General features: G+C 42.4%; 1 pseudogene; it reads right to left on the reverse strand.

The window, feature by feature from the left end:
• Positions 1–9,847: 9,847 nt before the first annotated feature.
• The window catches only part of LOC103633748 (hydroxyproline O-galactosyltransferase GALT6-like), a 58,276-nt pseudogene continuing 49,632 nt past the window's right edge, over positions 9,848–18,491 (reverse strand).

Consider the following 18,491-nt stretch of genomic DNA (forward strand, 5'->3'; position numbering starts at 1 on the left):
TTAGAAAAATCTAACTTACCTTCGTCTTAAGCATCTTGATCTTTTCATGGTATATTCCTTTTATATGCCACATAGCTCCTATTTTGTTTACCCAGATGTATCCGACTGCTCCAGGTCTATTGTCCATCATAGTTTTGTAGATAGTAGATACAGAAAGAGTTTAGGGTTTAGCGAAAGGGCCTCTAGTTGAGTTGGTTAGATGGTCTGAGTAGTCGTGGTTAAAAAAAATCCTCTCGTCCGTCCCACGTCAAAGCACAGGGGTTTGGGAGTTTTCTCGGCATAGATACAGAAAGAGTGAGGTCAACAATCGGTCAAATAGTGACTCTGGTCATTTTAGTTAATGGTGCATATAAGGCCTATGCACATGATCCACCAAGCAAAACCAAAATGTTTTGATCTTGTAATAAAATATTAAAAAGGACCATGGCTTCGGTGGTTCAAACTTCAAGACACAAAATACAAGTTGCAATTGATGGCCAATTGGCCAGGCAGTTTGCACATACTTGGGATCCACTGAGTGAAACATATAGCAACCCAGATTTGTTGTCTTCAAAAGCTTAAGATACTCCCTCCATTCTTTTTCATGGTCAAGCTTTTTTCCACGTGGGAGGAGCTAGCGCGTGTATCTGTTGCTAGAACTGGGTTAGATACAACGATGTGAAGAACAGGGCATGAGGCGGATGTCACCGTGGCGTCTTCCTCAATTCCCAAATCCTCATACCAATCCAGTATCCAGATTTTCCACAGGCTGGCGGGCGGTGGCACAGCCGCAGAGGCTAGCAGACGGGGCGCACAACAGCTATGCAGCCAGCCCGCGATCTCTTCTGCTGGGCAACGCGGCCAGGCCTTCCTACAGGTCTGTTAGGGGCTTGTTCTGAAATGCTATGAGTTAAGAACAAGACAATATAAAATATTAAAGGTTAATGCCCTTCGTCATTTGAGGTATTATCTCTTTTAGGATATAATGATCTTCAGACGATAACATGATCGCTGTATATGTTAATGAAAGAAGAAATATATGAAATGTGAGAGATAACATGAATAATCATATGACATCATTGATATATCTTTATTATATCATCATGAATGAACATAAACAATATTGAATTACATTTGTACCTTCGGCTTGATAGAAGGCAAAAGGCCAAGTGTAACGCGCGAGTGAATACAGGTCAGCTTGAACGGTACGGGGGTCATGTTCATTTATTTATAGGCACAGGGCGCAACCTATGTGAAATTACATTCATGCCCTTCATGTTTACTATTGACTTAAGGGCAATCTATCGAGGACTAGATAATCTTTTCCTCTTTAAGTCGGTTCCTTTTTCTGTTCTTGAGTCGAAGCTTTCTTGCGCGTAGTTTCGGAGCTGGTTCAACCTTCGTCTCGACCACGCTTTTCATATTGTGTACAACTTCATTCCGAGTCTGAAGGTTCCTGTACATATATTACACTTGGGAAACATTGTTAATCATGTTTTTGAGGACCTTCAGAAGACGAAGGCCTCCAACAGTAGCCCCTCGCAGTATTAATTTGTTATAACAACGAATTTAGACTGCGACGTGAACGAAGACCTTAAGCCAAAGGTTCGAAAAAAACACATTCCTTTTGCTAGAATAGCAATAGTCAATGACAGATGGGGTTCACCAAGTTGCAAAGCACTTGGTCGTATAAGTATGAACCATAGCAGCAACATTTGATACGCCATTTCTGCCATTTGCGTTGTTTTCTCAAACTTTTAGCTCTTGCTCATTACCTCTTGTCTGATTTTCGAGTTTTTAGAGCTTCGGTTTAAAGACACGTTTTGCTCCAGATTTGAAAAGAAGAAGATGAGTGGAGAGAAGAAGATGACTGAAGAGAAGAAAATGATCGGGGAGACCAAGCTGTATGAAGAGAAGAAAGTTGCAGATCCTTTCATTGCTGGTTTTATTGAGTCCATGGCAAAAACAAATACAGAGAAAATTACTAAGGAGATCATGGAGGGTTTATCCGAAGATTCTGATGACAGTAATAGTTATGACGTGGAAAGTGGGGATGAAGACTCTGAGGATCGGCCGTGGCGCCCAAGCCATACTATCTTCGGAAAATCGACTATCAAGCAAAGTCATATTGATGCCATGAGGGGGAGATACTTTCGCGACATGTCTATTATCAGAGTTGGAGGAGACATCACTGCCCCTGCTCCGGAGGAAAATGAAGTTGTTATATACCAAAGCTTCTTAAAGGCAGGTCTTCGGTTCCCGCTGAGCAAGTTTGTGGTTGAAGTGCTGAAGACATACCAAATTTTCCTTCATCAGATTACCTCCGAAGCTATAATTAGGATGGGGATTTTTGTCTGGGCTGTAAGGAGTCAGGGGCTAGAGCCAAGCGCGAAGTGCTTCTGCAGTATGCACGAGCTTTTATATGAGACGAAGGCTACTGGCAAAAAACAGTACCACAACAACTTCAGTTATTATGGATTTATTGTTCGCCCTAATGCAAGCCACCGGTGCCAACATTCCGAAAAAGATGGCCCGAGGCCTGGATGGAGGAGTGGTTTTACGTTAAAAATGATTTAAAGGCAAGGGAAGACATCAAAGAAATCATTCAGCGCCCCATCTGGTCTCGCTTCGGTCTCTGAAGGCCGAAGGTGGAAATTGATGGCACTGTTGAAGCATGTCAGAGGACTTTTAGCACTATGTGTGCCTTCATTGGCACAAGGGATTTGATTCAAGAGCATATAGCCTTCAGGGTATGACCACTTGTGAAGAGCTGGGATATGCCGAAGGAGACCACCACCAATTCTAATGAGGGTGGTCTGGTCCGACTGAAGTATACCTTCAGATTTAGGGAGAAGTTTGATGAGCCAGACGACGACTGACTGAAGTGTATTGAAGCTACCAGTGATGAGCTACTTGGGGCATACTCCAAGGCCGAAGATAATGCTTTGTCCTCAGCTTTCGAGGTCGGGGCATGAAAAGATTGAACAAGGTATTTGATGCTATTGGCTTCGTATACCCTGATTACCATTACCCGCTACGAGGGCAAGAGAAAAAGAGAAAGACTGCCGCTTCGGCCATTGCAGCTGAACCGAAGGGCAAAAAGATGAAGGTTCTGACCCACCGGCCACGTTACATTGAACCGGCCATGATGCTTAAATTTGGCATGGGGACCTCTTCAGCTGCCGAAGCAAAGCAATCTGCTCCGATTGTGCAAAGCGCTGAAGAGCCGACTATAGTGCCGAAGGTGCCTACAGTCGGGCCAGCCAAAGCTAAAGATGATAAGGCCGAGGAGCCACAGGTGGAAAAAGTAATAAAAGTGCCAGAAATCGTAAGCCCACCGGCAGAGGTAGATTTGTCAAAGATGCAAAAAATCCTACCGCAACTCCCAAGAAGAGGAGGATGGCCAGCGTACTAGACGCTGTTATAGAGACTACGAAGGCCTTGAGCCTTGCCCCTAAGAAAATTGTCGAAGCTACGAAAGTTCAGGCCGAAGCCAAAGCTGGGCCTTCAGTGCCCACCGAGACGAAGTCTGCTACGCCTGAGGACAAAACAACAGGGTAGATTGTACCAGAAAAGACCGAAGCTCCTGCTCCCGAAGCTCCGAACAAAGATGTTGACTACATTATTCGACATGCTTCAGAGAAGAAATTATCCCAGGAAGAAATACTAGAAGCCAAACACTACGCCCAAAGATTAAAATATCCGAAGGGGGCCTTAGTGTTTAATGGTAGTAACGAAGATGATTTCCTGTACTGTCTCTCGGATAACAAAAAAATATCCATTTGCCAGAAGATAGCTAAGAGTATGGGATTTCCTAAACTTGAAGAAGGCCTTTCGGTCTTATCGAAGGATGATCTTACTGACAGCCTCGCGTACAATAGCATAAAGGTATAAAAGTTGACTTTGAAGTTAGAAGCAAAGTTTTTTATTGTCATACTCAATTCTTTCTTCTTATTTACAGGGATTAATTCTTAGTAATGCCTTGAGGGCTCAGAAGAGCGCCGAAGACGAAGGCTGTACAATGGCTCTTAATAACCTTCGGTCCGAGGTGATTGAACTAAGAAACGAAGGTCTAGAGAAAGATAAAATTTCGATATCATTGGTAAACAAAGTAAAGGAAGACGAAGCTAATTATAAAGCTCACGCCGAAGCCCAGAAAACCAAAATTGAAGATCTTCGGAGACAGCTGGCCGAAGCTAAAGAGAACTGCGCGCTCGCACAGGCTAATCGAGAGATCAGCGAGTACTGGAAAAATAAGCTAGAGAAAAATGTTGAAGAACTTCGCGAATCCAAGGAAAGGTGCTTCGAGAAATCCTTGGATTGTGTGAAGAAACTGAAAACTAGCTTCGGCAAAATGGGTGCCTACTCTGCTGAAGAAAACTTCATACGAGGCGACCCCGAGGGCGTCGTTGAATGGATTAGTGGAGAAGCCAAAACCTTCGAAGAAATTTTGAGTGATCGCGGGGATGTTTGCGCATTTTCCGGTGCGCGGGGAATTTCAGCCATCTTGGAGAAGGTCGAATGTGATCACGTTAAAGCCATAGCCCAGGCCGAAGCTGCCTTCTCCGTAAATGATACGAATGATCCTTCAGCTGAAGCAACTTTAATGGGTGGGAAATTTTATAATGATGTCTGGGTGAATGGTTGCCGAGGGCTGGCCCATGAGATTATAAAAAAGAGTGAAAAAGACACCCATGACGCCCGAGCAGAAGCAAAGAGCGAAAGGCGTATAGGTATTATTTTTTGGTTTTTAGCTTCGGTACTTGCTTTGTGGCTTCGAACTAATCAATTTTACCTACTTCAGCTAAACTATCTCCACCGCCGGAACCGTACGATCCCCTAGCTGATCCAGAAATGAAGGAAGCACTGGACATTACAAACATGGCAGACTCTATTATTGACGAAGTTGTCGATAAACTTTTAAACGGAAGTTGCGAAAAAAGTTCTCAGAGAAGAATAGATTTCATTGTAATAATATTTTGTAATGCTCGATGTATGGGACAATGGAATGAACATTAAGCTTCTATTGTAATAAGACTGTGTAACATTTGATGTATGTAACTTTGAATCGAATATGTAAATTATTGTAATTTATTTCTTTGCGATGCATGAAATTTACACACATACCGTTTTTGAGCCTTCGGCGAAAAAACACCTTCCCTTCTTTTCATGCTTCGTAAAGAAAGAGATCCCTTATTATGACAAGGCTGATGAAACTGTATTTCCCGAAACTTACTTCGTGCCTTAGCATATTTTCAATTTGACGAAGCATTCGCCGAAGATTGGCTTCGTATTCGATTGTTGTGCCGTTAATGCAATATGATGTATGATGTAATGTTATGCGAAATGATGTGATGATATGATGCAAAATGATGAGGATGCCGAAGACACACACCCACATGCCCACACTGGAATACACAAGCTCTGCATCCCCTTAGGAACGACTTTTGAGCTTCTTCACCTTCTATTTCGGTGATATAAGTTCTGCATTCCCTTAGGAACGTCTTTTGAACTTCTTCGCCTTCTATTTCGATGGTATAAGTTTTGCATCCCCTTAAGAACGACTTTTGAACTTCTTCGCCTTATATTTCGGCGATATTTGGCTCTGCATTCCCTTTGGAACGACTTTTGAGCAGAAAACTTAAACTGCGCTCCCTTAGGAACGTCTTTTTGTAGCTTCGTCAATTTTGGCTCTGCATTCCCTTAGGAACGACTTTTGAACAAAAGGCTTACACTGCGCTCCCTTAAAAACGACTTTTTGTAGCTTCGTCAATTTTGGCTCTGCATTTTCTTAGGAACGAATTTTGAGCTTCGTAAATCTGTGAAGAAGATATATTTCATTCTGGTACAGGCAGAATCATTACAAGAAGTTAAAACCAAGTTTTCATTGCTTATTCCTCATACAGAAAGCAAAATGGCGTAAAAAGTAAAAGTATTTCAGAAGTAGGATATTGTTTAGTATATGTGCTTCGATTCTGGTACGGTGTTGTTGACCGTACGAGCTTCGGACTCCTCCCTGAAGTCACGTTGCTATTGTGGGTGTTGGCACCCTTCTGGCTGCTGGTTTCGAGTGTAAGTAGGTTGCAATGGTGGTGGCGGTGGGAGCTGAGGCCAGGAAGCTTGTGAATGGCTTGCCGAAGCAACAGAAGCTGTAGGTTGATTTCCCACATATTCTGGTATGTAAGGAGAGTGGCACGAAGCAGTGTGTAAAATCTGCTTCGGCTGACTCTGCCGGGCTTCTGCTTCGGCAATCTCCTTCTGCTTCAGAATGGTGATCTAGCACATTCTTGTAGTGTGGCCCTTGTCCTCACCGCAGAATAAGCAATAGATTTTCTTGGGCTGATCCCCATATCTTCCTCCGAAGCCCCTGCCGCCTCGGCCTCTTAGAGCTGGTGGCCTGAAGGAGCTTTGCTGCTGTCCTAAAGATTGTGAGCTATGTTGTGGCCTCTGAAACTGGCCTCCTTTGTCATTGTTCTGACTGGAGTTGTGGATTGATCTAACATGCCTAGGGTGAATTCTTCCTTCGAAGCCCCTAGTCATCTTAGAAAATCTGTAAGCTTCCTCCCTTCTTTGGCGTAAGCCATTGTTAGCCCGGATGTACTCATCCATTTTCTGAAGCAGCTTCTCCAGAGTCTGGGGGGTTTCCTGGTAAAGTATTGGGACGTAGGCCCTGGCCGAAGACCCTTGATCATGACCTCAATGACGATTTCATTGGGCACTGTGGGCGCTTGTGCTCTCAGACGCAAGAACCTTCGGACATACGCTTGAAGGTATTCATCATGGTCTTGTGTGCACTGGAACAAGGCCTGAGCTGTGACTGTCTTCGTCTGAAAGCCTTGAAAACTGGTAACCAACATGTCCTTGAGCTTCTGCCATGACGTGATTGTCCCTTGCCGGAGAGAAGAGTACCATGTTTGAGCCATATTTCGGACTGCCATGACGAAGGACTTTGCCATGACAGTTGCGTTGCCTCCATATGAAGATATTGTTGCCTCATAGCTCATCAAGAATTGCTTTGGGTCCGAGTGCCCATCGTACATGGGTAACTGAGGTGGCTTGTAGGATTGTGGCCATGGAATAGCCTGCAATTCTGCTGCCAGGGGAGAAGCATCATCAAAAGTAAAGCTACCATGATTAAAATCATCGTACCATTAATCTTTGTTGAATGAGCCCTCTTGGTGAAGCTCCCTATGTTGGGGTCTTCGGTCATGATCATCTTGAGTAAGATGACGCACTTCCTCAGCAGCTTCATCGATCTTCTTCTGAAGGTCGGCCAGTCGGGCTATCTTCTCCTTTTTCCTTTATACCTGCTGGTGAATGATTTCTAGGTCCCTGATCTCCTGGTCCAACTCCTCCTCCTGAAGTGTTGGACTGGTGGCCTTTCTCTTCTGGCTTCTGGCCTCTCGGAGAGAGAGAGTCTCCTGGTTTGTGTCCAGTGGCTGCAGTGCAGCCCCTGGCGCTGTTGTCTTCTTCGGCGGCATGACGAAGGTTGATGCTTTGCCGAAGATTGTGGAAGTGAGTACACCAGAGGTGGGCGCCAATATTGGGGACTTGTTCTCAAATGCTATGAGTTAAGAATAAGGCAACACAAAATGTTAAAGGTTAATGCCCTTCGTCTTTCGAAGCATTATCTCCCTTAGGACATAATGATCTTCAGACGAAGGTCATGAAGGACGTACCTTCATGATTGCTGTATATGTTAATGAAAGAAGAAGTATATGAAATGTGAGAGATAACATGAATAATCATATGACATCATTGATATATCTTTATTATATCATCATGAATGAACATAAACAATATTGAATTACATTTGTACCTTCGGCTTGACAGAAGGCAAAAGGCCAAGCGTGATGCGCGAGTGAATACAAGTTAGTGTGAATAGTAAGGGGGTACTGTTCATCTATTTATAGGCACAGGGCGCAGCCTGTGTGAAATTACATTCATGCCCTTCATGTTTACTATTGACTTAAGGACAATCTATCGAGAACTAGATAGCCTTTTCCTCTTTAAGTCGGTTCTTTTTTCTGCTATTGAGCCGAAGCTTCCTTGCGCGTAGCTTCGGAGCTGGTTCAACCTTCGTCTCGACTACACTTTCATATTGTGTACAACTTCATTCCGAGTCCAAAAGTTCTTGTACATATATTACACTTGGGAAACATTGTTAATCATGTTTTTAAGGACCTTCGGAAGACGAAGGCCCCCAACAAGGTCTTTAGTGGTGTTTGCTGAGAATTAACGATGGTGTTGCATGTGGGAAGGAAATTACTCCATGGGTTAACAAGCAATAATTTAATCTTGCAGCTAGCAGCCTCCTACAGTTCTTTAGTGGTGTTTGCTTTGTATTATGTTGTCCTTCATTAGATGAGGCTCAAAAGAAGTGAGAGCTGAAGAGATGATCGGTTCTGATAAGCTAATGTTCATTTCTGAAGCATTTGAAGTTGGAACAATTTTACAGCATGGATAATGCCTTATGAAAGTAGAATCTTTTGTGATTTCTGGAACAATTGGAAGTATTTTTCTATAGATTTCGGAAACTATGTGCAAGTTCCATAAATTTTTGGAAGTATTTTCTTAACTTCGTGTTCTTCATTAGACATTAGGTGATGCACCATGGATAATAGTCTAATTTAGTCTATTTTTTTCAAACGGAAGGACTAAAGTAGAGACTAATTGGCTTTAGTTTATAGTCCCTTAAAGAGGTGCTAAAAGGGACTAAATAACACTTTTTCATTTGACGCCCTCACTTTTTCCATTGGCGCCGCACACAACAAACAAGGCAAGGGGTATTTCAGTCTTTGTATACTGCATTTAATGTGCTGAGAATTTATTTAATGCGTTTAATGTGTTGAAGACCAAACATGATAGAGACTAAAGTTTAATCTCTAAACTAAACTTCAGTTCTATGACTAATGGGATCAAAGGGGCCTATGTTATTTTTGTTGCTTGTATTGTTTACTGCATTTGGGACCTTCCTTACATACTGCATTTGTGAGTTGATGCTTCTTCTGCCCCACGGTGGTCCAAAATATGGAAACCAATCTGAAATATGGACCAAACGTTGTGAAGGGAGCTGATTACGTTTTCCACGTTAACCAAACAAAATAAGGCAACGAATACAATGCACTACCTCTATCATTAAATGTTTGTCGCCCGCTATTTTATTTTTAAACTAAAACGTGATAAATAAAAAAGAACGGAGTGAGTATCAGATAGCGATGGTAGCCCACTCCATTCCCGTTACCACTCCAGGTAACAAAACCGCACCTTAGAGCATCTCCAAAAGGAAATGCAAAATTATTCGCCAAAAAGTGATTATGGAGGACATACTAAATCTTTTTCATGGTGTAAACAAAGTAGAGCTCCATCAGTTCACGCAAAAACGAACGCTCAAACAAAACTGGGCCATTTGCAGGTGCTGTCGCTGGCCCAGTTGGGCTCTATCGTTGGACCGTGCATGCTTACCATCACCCAAGCGAAAAATACCGCGGGAAACGATAGGCGAAGCGTGCGCAAGGATGGATTGGGGAAAGACTTTGCTCACGGATATTTGCGGGAGGGCGGACCATGGATGCGGGACGCATGTAATTTAGGGGAAGGAAGGGAGGTCTGTGTAACGAGAAATTTCGTTTTTCCACCCCTAAACACGTTTACGGATTGGTTTTAGCATCCTTTTGGAGATGCTCTTAGCCGCAACCAGATCTCAAAGCCATACCGGAAAATAGTAATAACTTATCTGAACCGTTTCAACTCTTTATATTTACAAATGAAGTCCTCAGGCATCTCCAGACTGGCACTATGGATGAGGGTGCAAATGCTACTCATTCTGTAATTGTTATTTTCTTCTTTTTGAACCATGGTATCATCGTTATCTCATATTGCAACAGTCTGGTCTTCCTTCCAGTAACTTCTCCCACATGCATAGCATTAGCCTTGGCGATTGGTAATGAGCAGTATAGTAGCCAAGGACGCATCCATATGGACATAATTTGCCGCTGTGAATGTATTCAACGGGTCTTGTCCTATTGAACTGCTTGACCCACAAACCCAAGCTCACGTCTTCCATTTTGAGGAGCTGCATAGAGATTAATAGTAAATTAGCTTCTTCATTAATCTGAATTGCTATTGTGAACTACCTGTATAGAGTTTATCAGTTTTGAAACATGAGATCAAACCAAGGCTCATACACAAATGTTATTTGCAATTAGCTTACTAGTCAGCAAATATTTGAAGAATCACACACTACAGTAAATCACAAAACTTCCGACGGCCAAAGTCGTCGGACATAAGCATTAAACCGTCGGACATAAGCTATGTCCGACGGCATCCGTTTATCTCCGACGGCAGCTGGTCGTCGGACATAAGAGGTCATAAATAGCAGTATGTCCGACAGCCGCCGTCGGACGTACACTATCTTCGACGGCCACGTCCGCCCGTCGGACATAATACATGTCAACCGTTTTAACGGTCGCAAGTGGGGCCCACATCCCTTATATACACAAAGTTCATATACAACCACATATTCACAATCATAAATACATTCACATAAGTATTCACATTCACAAATTTAACATCACCTCACATTCACAAACATATAGTTCCAAATAGTTGCAAAAATTCTTTTACATCAACATATAGTTCCAAAATAAAAAAGGATATTGTTAGACGGATAGTCTTTGACATGAATAGTGATAGTTCCAAATTAAACACATTTGATGAACTATCACTCATATCCATCGCCTGGTTGGTTCGAGTTATAGCCACTTCCTCCGGCTGGACTCTGCGTGTTGAAAAGGTTGTTCACCCAAGAATGCGATGTATCATTTTGACCAGACCCATCTCCAGGTGCGGCAACTGAAGCAGGTGGTGTCTGAAATCACTATAACACACGCACATGAAATAGTAACCACTCAGTTTTTCATTTAAACACATAATGCATCTATGAACATGTCACACACACATATGTGTACATAACATAGGGAATTGTGACGGAGGCTGAGGTGGAGACGACAACATTGGCATCGGTAGTGCAAAGTCCGGAGGCGACATCCCATATGTCGGCATCGGGATGCCCGCTTGTTGTGCCAGTTGCTAAAAACTATATACAAGCCATTGTTGAGAAAATAAGGTACACATCATGTGTTTTGCAAAATAAGGTATAAAATGTTACTTGAACTTTGTCACACCCGGATTTAAGGGACAAAGTCGGGTGCATCTCATACATGCGCCAAAGAAGACAACATATATAATAACAGAGTGTATAGAGATAAATGTCACAATATAATCAGAGTACTTATTACATAGCGGAAGTCTTACAAAATAAAATATAAATATAAAAGGATCTAAAATCCATCCTTGGCACCAGAAAGTCGACTAGGAAACGCCACCTAAATCGAATTGAACTACTCGTTGTGTGGCTCCTCTTGAACCACCTGTTCTTCTCCTGTGGGGGGTGTGAGGCAGCAAGGGTGAGCTCACACATGTTCATCGCTCAACAAGTTGTGGGGAATAATGTGGGCATGAACTCACCAAAGATGGGAGTTCATGTGATCTGTAAAGCTGATCAACAATAGGGGTTTAAAGCTGAGCATTGCTTTTAAAGTTGGTCAAAGTTTTATTAGCAATTACTAAATGTAAGTAAATATCAAACCATAATAAATAATAGAACAAAATTAATAAATAATCACATGCAAATGCAAATGACAAATTGAATTTAGATTCCATAATTTAATCATGTGAGAGTCTTGAGCTGCTCATGACCGTGAGCTCGTCTAGTATACCAGTTTTACACTCTGCAGAGGTTGTACTCTGTACTCACAAGTCGTGTATCCCATGTCACCAGGGTTAGCTAGACCCTTAGACACTACCAAGGTGAATGGCTAGGGATCCACTACGAGGCCTTTACAAAGTTTCACTAGCTTCTGAAAACCCGCTATAGATTATGGGAAGAGCACTTGCAAGAATCCCTCGTCTGACCGCCATCACAGCAAAATCAACACGAGAACCTCCTTGCATGCAACTCCCCTACTGCCCTTGCCCATTTCAGGTAAGGTAGTCTTCCACTAGCTTTCCTAATTAGTCAGCCAAGGGCGTCCCATTCCACCCTTGTGGTGGCACATGTTTCTCAAGTTAAGCTCCATGTTCCAATTAACATTAATGATCTTGACATGAACATAAATAGAATAACAAAATAATTGGAATATGGATATAATGAAATAATAATCCAAAAACATATAAAGCAATAACATAGCTACCCAAGTGATTCAAGGGTAAACAAGGTAAAATGGATAAACAAACTAGGGTGACCTATTGGGACCCATCAAAATTAAACCTATACATTAAATAATGATAATAAAGAACATTATTGGGTAAAAGAAGTGGTCAAGGGCACAACTTGCCTGGCACTTGAGATTCCAGTTACCAGGGTGATTCTTCAGATCCTCGCGACCTCAATGCTAGTCGTAGCAATACCAACAAACATAGTATACACAAAATTAACATCACACCAGACATAAGTACAAACTGTATAATAATAATCTACACGTCGCTACGAGATCGTGGAATCGAGAACTACTAAGATCGGAGTTACAGTTAAGGAGTTATGATTTTATAGAGGATTTATGTGGTTAAAATGTTAAACTATATTATAAATTGGTTAATATAAATCATATAAGAGGTTATTCTATAAATAATTATCTCAACTTTAATCTAAGTTATAAATTGATCATAGATCATCTTCTAGTAGATTATAATGTTAAGTAGATTAACAAGACTAACCCACATAAATTAAATAAAGATCTAATTAGAAAAGAATGAGACATGGTATAATAATTGTTGTTACTGCATAATAAATAATTCTACGAGACTAACGCAACTTGAACGGATCAAATCAGAGTTGAAACATAGGAGTTATGAATTTCCTAAGGTTTTATGTATTCAATACAAGATTAATCAAGAGATTAATTTTAATACAGTTTTCATGTTGTAAGGAAAATGGACCCCGGGCCATTTGGCTAATTGAGTTTTGGTGTTTGATGATTAACACAACCTGTGGACTAATATGTTTGCTAGTGTTTATAATTATAGTTCACAGGATGCGAAGAGAATTGGACCAAGGCAATGAGGATGCAACACCTCAAAAGAAGACATAAAAAGATGCATAGGAGTCCAATACTCAAGAACAAAAGAAGCCCGAAGAAATCAGCGAAGAAATCCAAGATAAGGGCTGTCAGCCAGCACCTGGTGGCGCACCGGACATTGGTGTCCGGTGTGCACCGGACTGTCCGGTGAGGCACCGGACAGTCTGCGCAGAGAGGCCAAAGACAGGCGCTCTCTGGCTGTAGCACCGGACTGTCCGGTGTGCACCGGACTGTCCGGTGTGCCAACGGGTAGACGGCAACGGTCGGATCCAACGGTCGACTGCTATAGGCGCCAACGGTCGGCTGACGTGGCGTGCACCGGACATCTACTGTGCAGTGTCCGGTGGTGCACCGGACTGTCCGGTGCACCCGACGACAGAAAGTTGTTGCTTTCTGTCCAACGGCTAGTTGGGGGTGTGGAGGCTATAAATACCACCCCAGCCGGCCATTCTCAAGTGTGGGAGCCCAAGAAACATACCAAGGCATATTGTAGACATTTCCAAGTGCTCAAATACCCAAGTGCTTAATAGAATCACTCGGTGATTAGCGTAGGTGCTTTGTGAAGTGCTTAGGTTAGTTAGACCGCATTAGCGCTTGCTCTAGGTGAATCCTAGTTAGTTGAGTGAGTTTTGTAAAACCACACAACCCCTCGGCTCTTGCGTGAGTCATTGTAATTGTACCGAGTGGGGCGAGAGTCTTGCGAGACCGTGACAACCGCGTTTGTGTCACGGCCGCCACCGTGTACCGGAGGGAACGAGGCCCGCGGCGTTTCGGCCGGAAGCTCGATAGTGGAGACGGCGGGGAGCGTCCGAGAGGAGCCGGAAGCGGAGCACCACTTGCGCGTGGAGAAGGCCCGCGGCTCTCTACGGAGTTACTCGACCGAGGTGCTTGGCCCTCGCGTGGGCTTCCCTTTGCGTAGGGGCACCAACGAGGATTAGTCGGGACCTTGCGTGGTTCCGGATACCTCGGTAAAAATACCGGCGTCATCCACGAGAGTTTGCTTCTCTACCTAGCTCTTTACTTACCATATTTATATTAAGCATTTAAGTTTCAATCTTGTAGTCATACTTGTTTAGTGTAGATTGAAACTTAACCTTTGCGGTAGAGATAGCAACACTTAGACAAAACCTAGTTTGCACACTCTAGTTTGATTACTTGCAAAGGTTTTGCTCTAGGGATTTAATTGTGGCCTAGTTTAGTAAAAGTTTTGGAAGTCCTAATTCACCCCCCTCTTAGGCGTCACCCGTTTCCTACAAGTGGTATCAGAGCCCGGTTTGGCTCATTTGAAACGCTTTAGCTTCACCGCTAAAAGAGCCGACGCTTTTTAGAGGAAGGGATGGATACCCATAGGCCACCACACTTCGACGGCACTAACTTCCCATATTATAGTGCTAGAATGGCTTGTTACCTAGAGGCCGTTGATCTAGGTGTTTGGAGAGTCACTCGTGACAGGATGAAACCCCTCAAGAATCCCGAGAAACCCACCACGAGTGAAGAAAAAGAAATTCATTTAAATGCTAGAGCCAAAAATTGCTTGTATGAATCTCTTAGCATGGATATTTTCAATCAAGTATTTACCCTGAAAACTGCTAATGAGATTTGGCTAAAATTGCATGAGCTCCATGACGGCACATCCAATGTCCGTGAGCAAAAACATTGCCTAGTCTTAAATGAGTATAATTCTTTTGCTATGAAAGATGATGAGCTTGTTAGAGACATGTATTCTCGCTTGAATCTAATTATCAATGAGCTCAATTCTATTGGCATTAATAAGCTAGGTGATGCGGACATTGTGAGGAAGATTATCTCCCTGCTACCACAACAAAGATATGGGAGCATCATCACCATCCTTCACAACATAGAGGACTTAAGCAACATGACCCCGACCATTGTGATTGGGAAAATCGCGGCCTTTGAGATGTCGCGAAAAATGAGTCGGGGAGAGGAGCAAACTTCCTCAAGACCATATGCTTTTGCATGTGATGAAAGGAAGGGCAAAAAGAAGGCTCCCACTCCAAGTTCCTCAAGTGAAGAAGAGGAAGAAGAAGAAAGTGATGATGATGAAGATAATCAACCATGCACATCATCCTCCGAGGACGAAGAAACGATCCGACGCGTCGGAAAGGTAATGGGGATGATCCACAAGATTAATCTAATGGGTGTGCCCCTGCAGGTCGAGGATCTTCTCTTTAACATTGACAGGAAAAAGCAAAGGAAGAGAGGATGCTTCGCATGTGGGGAGAAGGGTCACTTCAGGGACAACTGTCAAAATATGGCCAAACCCAAAAAGGAGAGGAGCAAAGGCAAGGCGCTAACAAGTGTTAGAACTTGGGATGATTCTTCAAGTGAAGATGAACCTCCAAGGACACGCAGCCACCGGTCCTCGTCACGATCATCACGGTCATCACACAAATGCCTTATGGCAAGAGGTAACAAAAGCATTCCATCCTCTAGTGATGAAAGTAGTAGTAATGATGAAGGTGAGGGAAAGCCCTCTCTAGATGAGCTTGCGGAAGCCGTAGAATTTTTCCAGGATGTTTGCACTAAGCAAAAAGCTCAACTTAAAACTTTGAAAAATAAGTTGGTTAGCTCTCAAAATGATTACAAAGGTTTGCTAGAAAAATTTGAAACTTTTGCAAACTTAAATAGTGAGCTATCAACTAAAATTGAGCTATTAGAATCTAGTGCTCCATCCACTGCTACCGATGATAGCCTTATTAAAAAGAATGAAAAACTTAAGGCTAAGTTAGCTAGCTCCCAAGAAGCTATTGAAAATTTGCTAGAGAAAATGGAAATTCTTAGCATACACAATAATGAGCTAACTACTAAGCTAGAAAACATTGGTAGCACCCCAGCAGCATCTTTAGTTGAAATACCTGAAATAATTAAGAAAGATGCTTCTACTTCCTGCTTTGATTTAATTAATGATTCTAACCCCTGCAACCAAGTCGTTGTTGAGAATATTGTTGTAAAGACATGTTCGGATGAGGTTGCAAAGGAAAATGAACAATTAAAGCAAGAAGTGGCTCGCCTTGGCAAGGCTTTGTATGACAAGAAAGGCAAAGCCAAACAAATCCGACCTTCACAGGATAACACCACTGCGGGAGTGAACAAGCCTATGGAGGGAGAAACTGTGATTTGTAGACTATGCCACATGGAAGGCCACAAGTCTTTCCAATGCAAGGCGATGATCGGGGATAAACAAAGGCGAAAGCTCAAGCAAAAGCCATCAAGCAAAATCTCCAACACCTACATCAAAAAGGTGAACAAAAAGGATGCTACACCATATTTGATCAAGAAGAAAAAGAACGGAAAGGTGATAGCAATCAAGGCCAACAAGCAAGCCAACAAAGGAAAGGAGGCCAAACGCATCTGGGTGCCAAAGGAGATAATTTCAACCATGAAAAGCACCAAGAAGGTTTGGATCCCGAAAGGGAAGTGAGTGGACTGAAGGTCCTCGGGAAATTTGGAGACTTGGCAAAGTTGGGATGTATATCATGGGGTACATCATATTGGATCAAGTTTATTGCCAAGTGGATTAGTGAAAATTTTGAACCCAAATTTCCCACCCATGACTAAGGTAACTAGTTTTATTGTATTTCTCTTGTTTTTAGATATGCGTATCTATTTTACCTTGTATCTAGTTTACCTTTCTTGCCTAGTATTCCATTTGTTATGTACTTTTGTTTAAAATCATGCATACTAGGTAAATCATATGGTAGGATTGCTTCTTTTTAATTCATATACTTAAGCAAACCTACATGGCTTAAAATGTTTATTTAAGCACGGCACATAGCTTTTATATCACACCATAGTAAATGATGCATCAATTGAAAATTTTGATTTCTACAAGTTGTATCATTTAACCTATATGTGCCAAAGTTTGGATTATGGATAATTTGCCCCTCTTGATATCAAATCAAAGTGCATGTCTCCTACAAGTATTCAAAACTTGTATGCACACCTTTAGGGGGAGGTTACTCTATAATCTAACACTTTGAGACTAACATCTTTTCAAGTCTATTTCATGTGATAGTCTCATTGTAAGGAAAATGAAGTCTCCGGAGAAAGACAACAATCTTCCACTGCAAAATCTCCAAGAACTCTCATGTCTCTCAAGCTCGCCATTGACTTTCAATTGGTATCTTTTGAGACTACATTTAGTACCATTTACATGTCTTCTCCAATATTTGATTAGACTATAATTCATATCATATGCTTCCATGTTGCTAAAAATACATAAGTAGTTAACTCATATTCTGTTATCTATGCATAAGGGAAGTCAGTCTTTTCAAACCATGTCTTGCTCCTCTAATTTTCCCATGCTTTTTCCTATGTAGAGAATCTCTGTCAGGGGGAGTATTTCTTCATCTCTAAAGGGGGAGAAAAACTCTTTCCAAAGGAGAATACTCATTTAGGGGGAGTAATCTTTTAAGGACCCCTACAAGTGGTATCATTCACATGGCTTAATTTAATATCCTTCTAGTGATATCATTTGATACAATTCTTGTTGAGGGCAAGCTTTTATTTACTTCCTACATGCTTTTATTGTCTTCCTTTTCGGTGGTTGATGCCAAAGGGGGAGAAGTTTAGGGACCAAAGCAATGAAAACTATATCAAACACCAAACACCACCAAATTAAAATTTTATATCTACAAATGGTTTTTCCAGTGGTTTTGGTTATTTGGTCCAAAAATAGGAAGTAAGTGAATTATGGAGTTAGGGGGAGGCTTAAGTCCATAACTTCACATTGTGGGGACAATCATGCATCTTAGCAAGTAGATTGCATATTTTAGTACAAATACTTGTATTATTTGCTTGCTTTGGTTGTGTTGTCATCAATCACCAAAAAGGGGGAGATTGTAAGGAAAATGGACCCCGGGCCATTTGGCTAATTGAGTTTTGGTGTTTGATGATTAACACAACCTGTGGACTAATATGTTTGCTAGTGTTTATAATTATAGTTCACAGGATGCGAAGAGAATTGGACCAAGGCAATGAGGATGCAACACCTCAAAAGAAGACATAAAAAGATGCATAGGAGTCCAATACTCAAGAACAAAAGAAGCCCGAAGAAATCAGCGAAGAAATCCAAGATAAGGGCTGTCAGCCAGCGCCTGGTGGCGCACCGGACATTGGTGTCCGGTGAGGCACCGGACAGTCTGCGCAGAGAGGCCAAAGACAGGCGCTCTCTGGCTGTAGCACCAGACTGTCCGGTGTGCCAACGGGCAGACGGCAACGGTCGGATCCAACGGTCGACTGCTACAGGCGCCAACGGTCGGCTGACGTGGCGTGCACCGGACATCTACTGTGCAGTGTCCGGTGGTGCACCGGAATGTCCAGTGCACCCGACGATAGAAAGCTGCTGCTTTC

The sequence above is a fragment of the Zea mays genome, chromosome 7 (assembly GCF_902167145.1).
Source record: "Zea mays cultivar B73 chromosome 7, Zm-B73-REFERENCE-NAM-5.0, whole genome shotgun sequence".
NCBI classification, from domain to species: Eukaryota; Viridiplantae; Streptophyta; class Magnoliopsida; order Poales; family Poaceae; genus Zea; species Zea mays.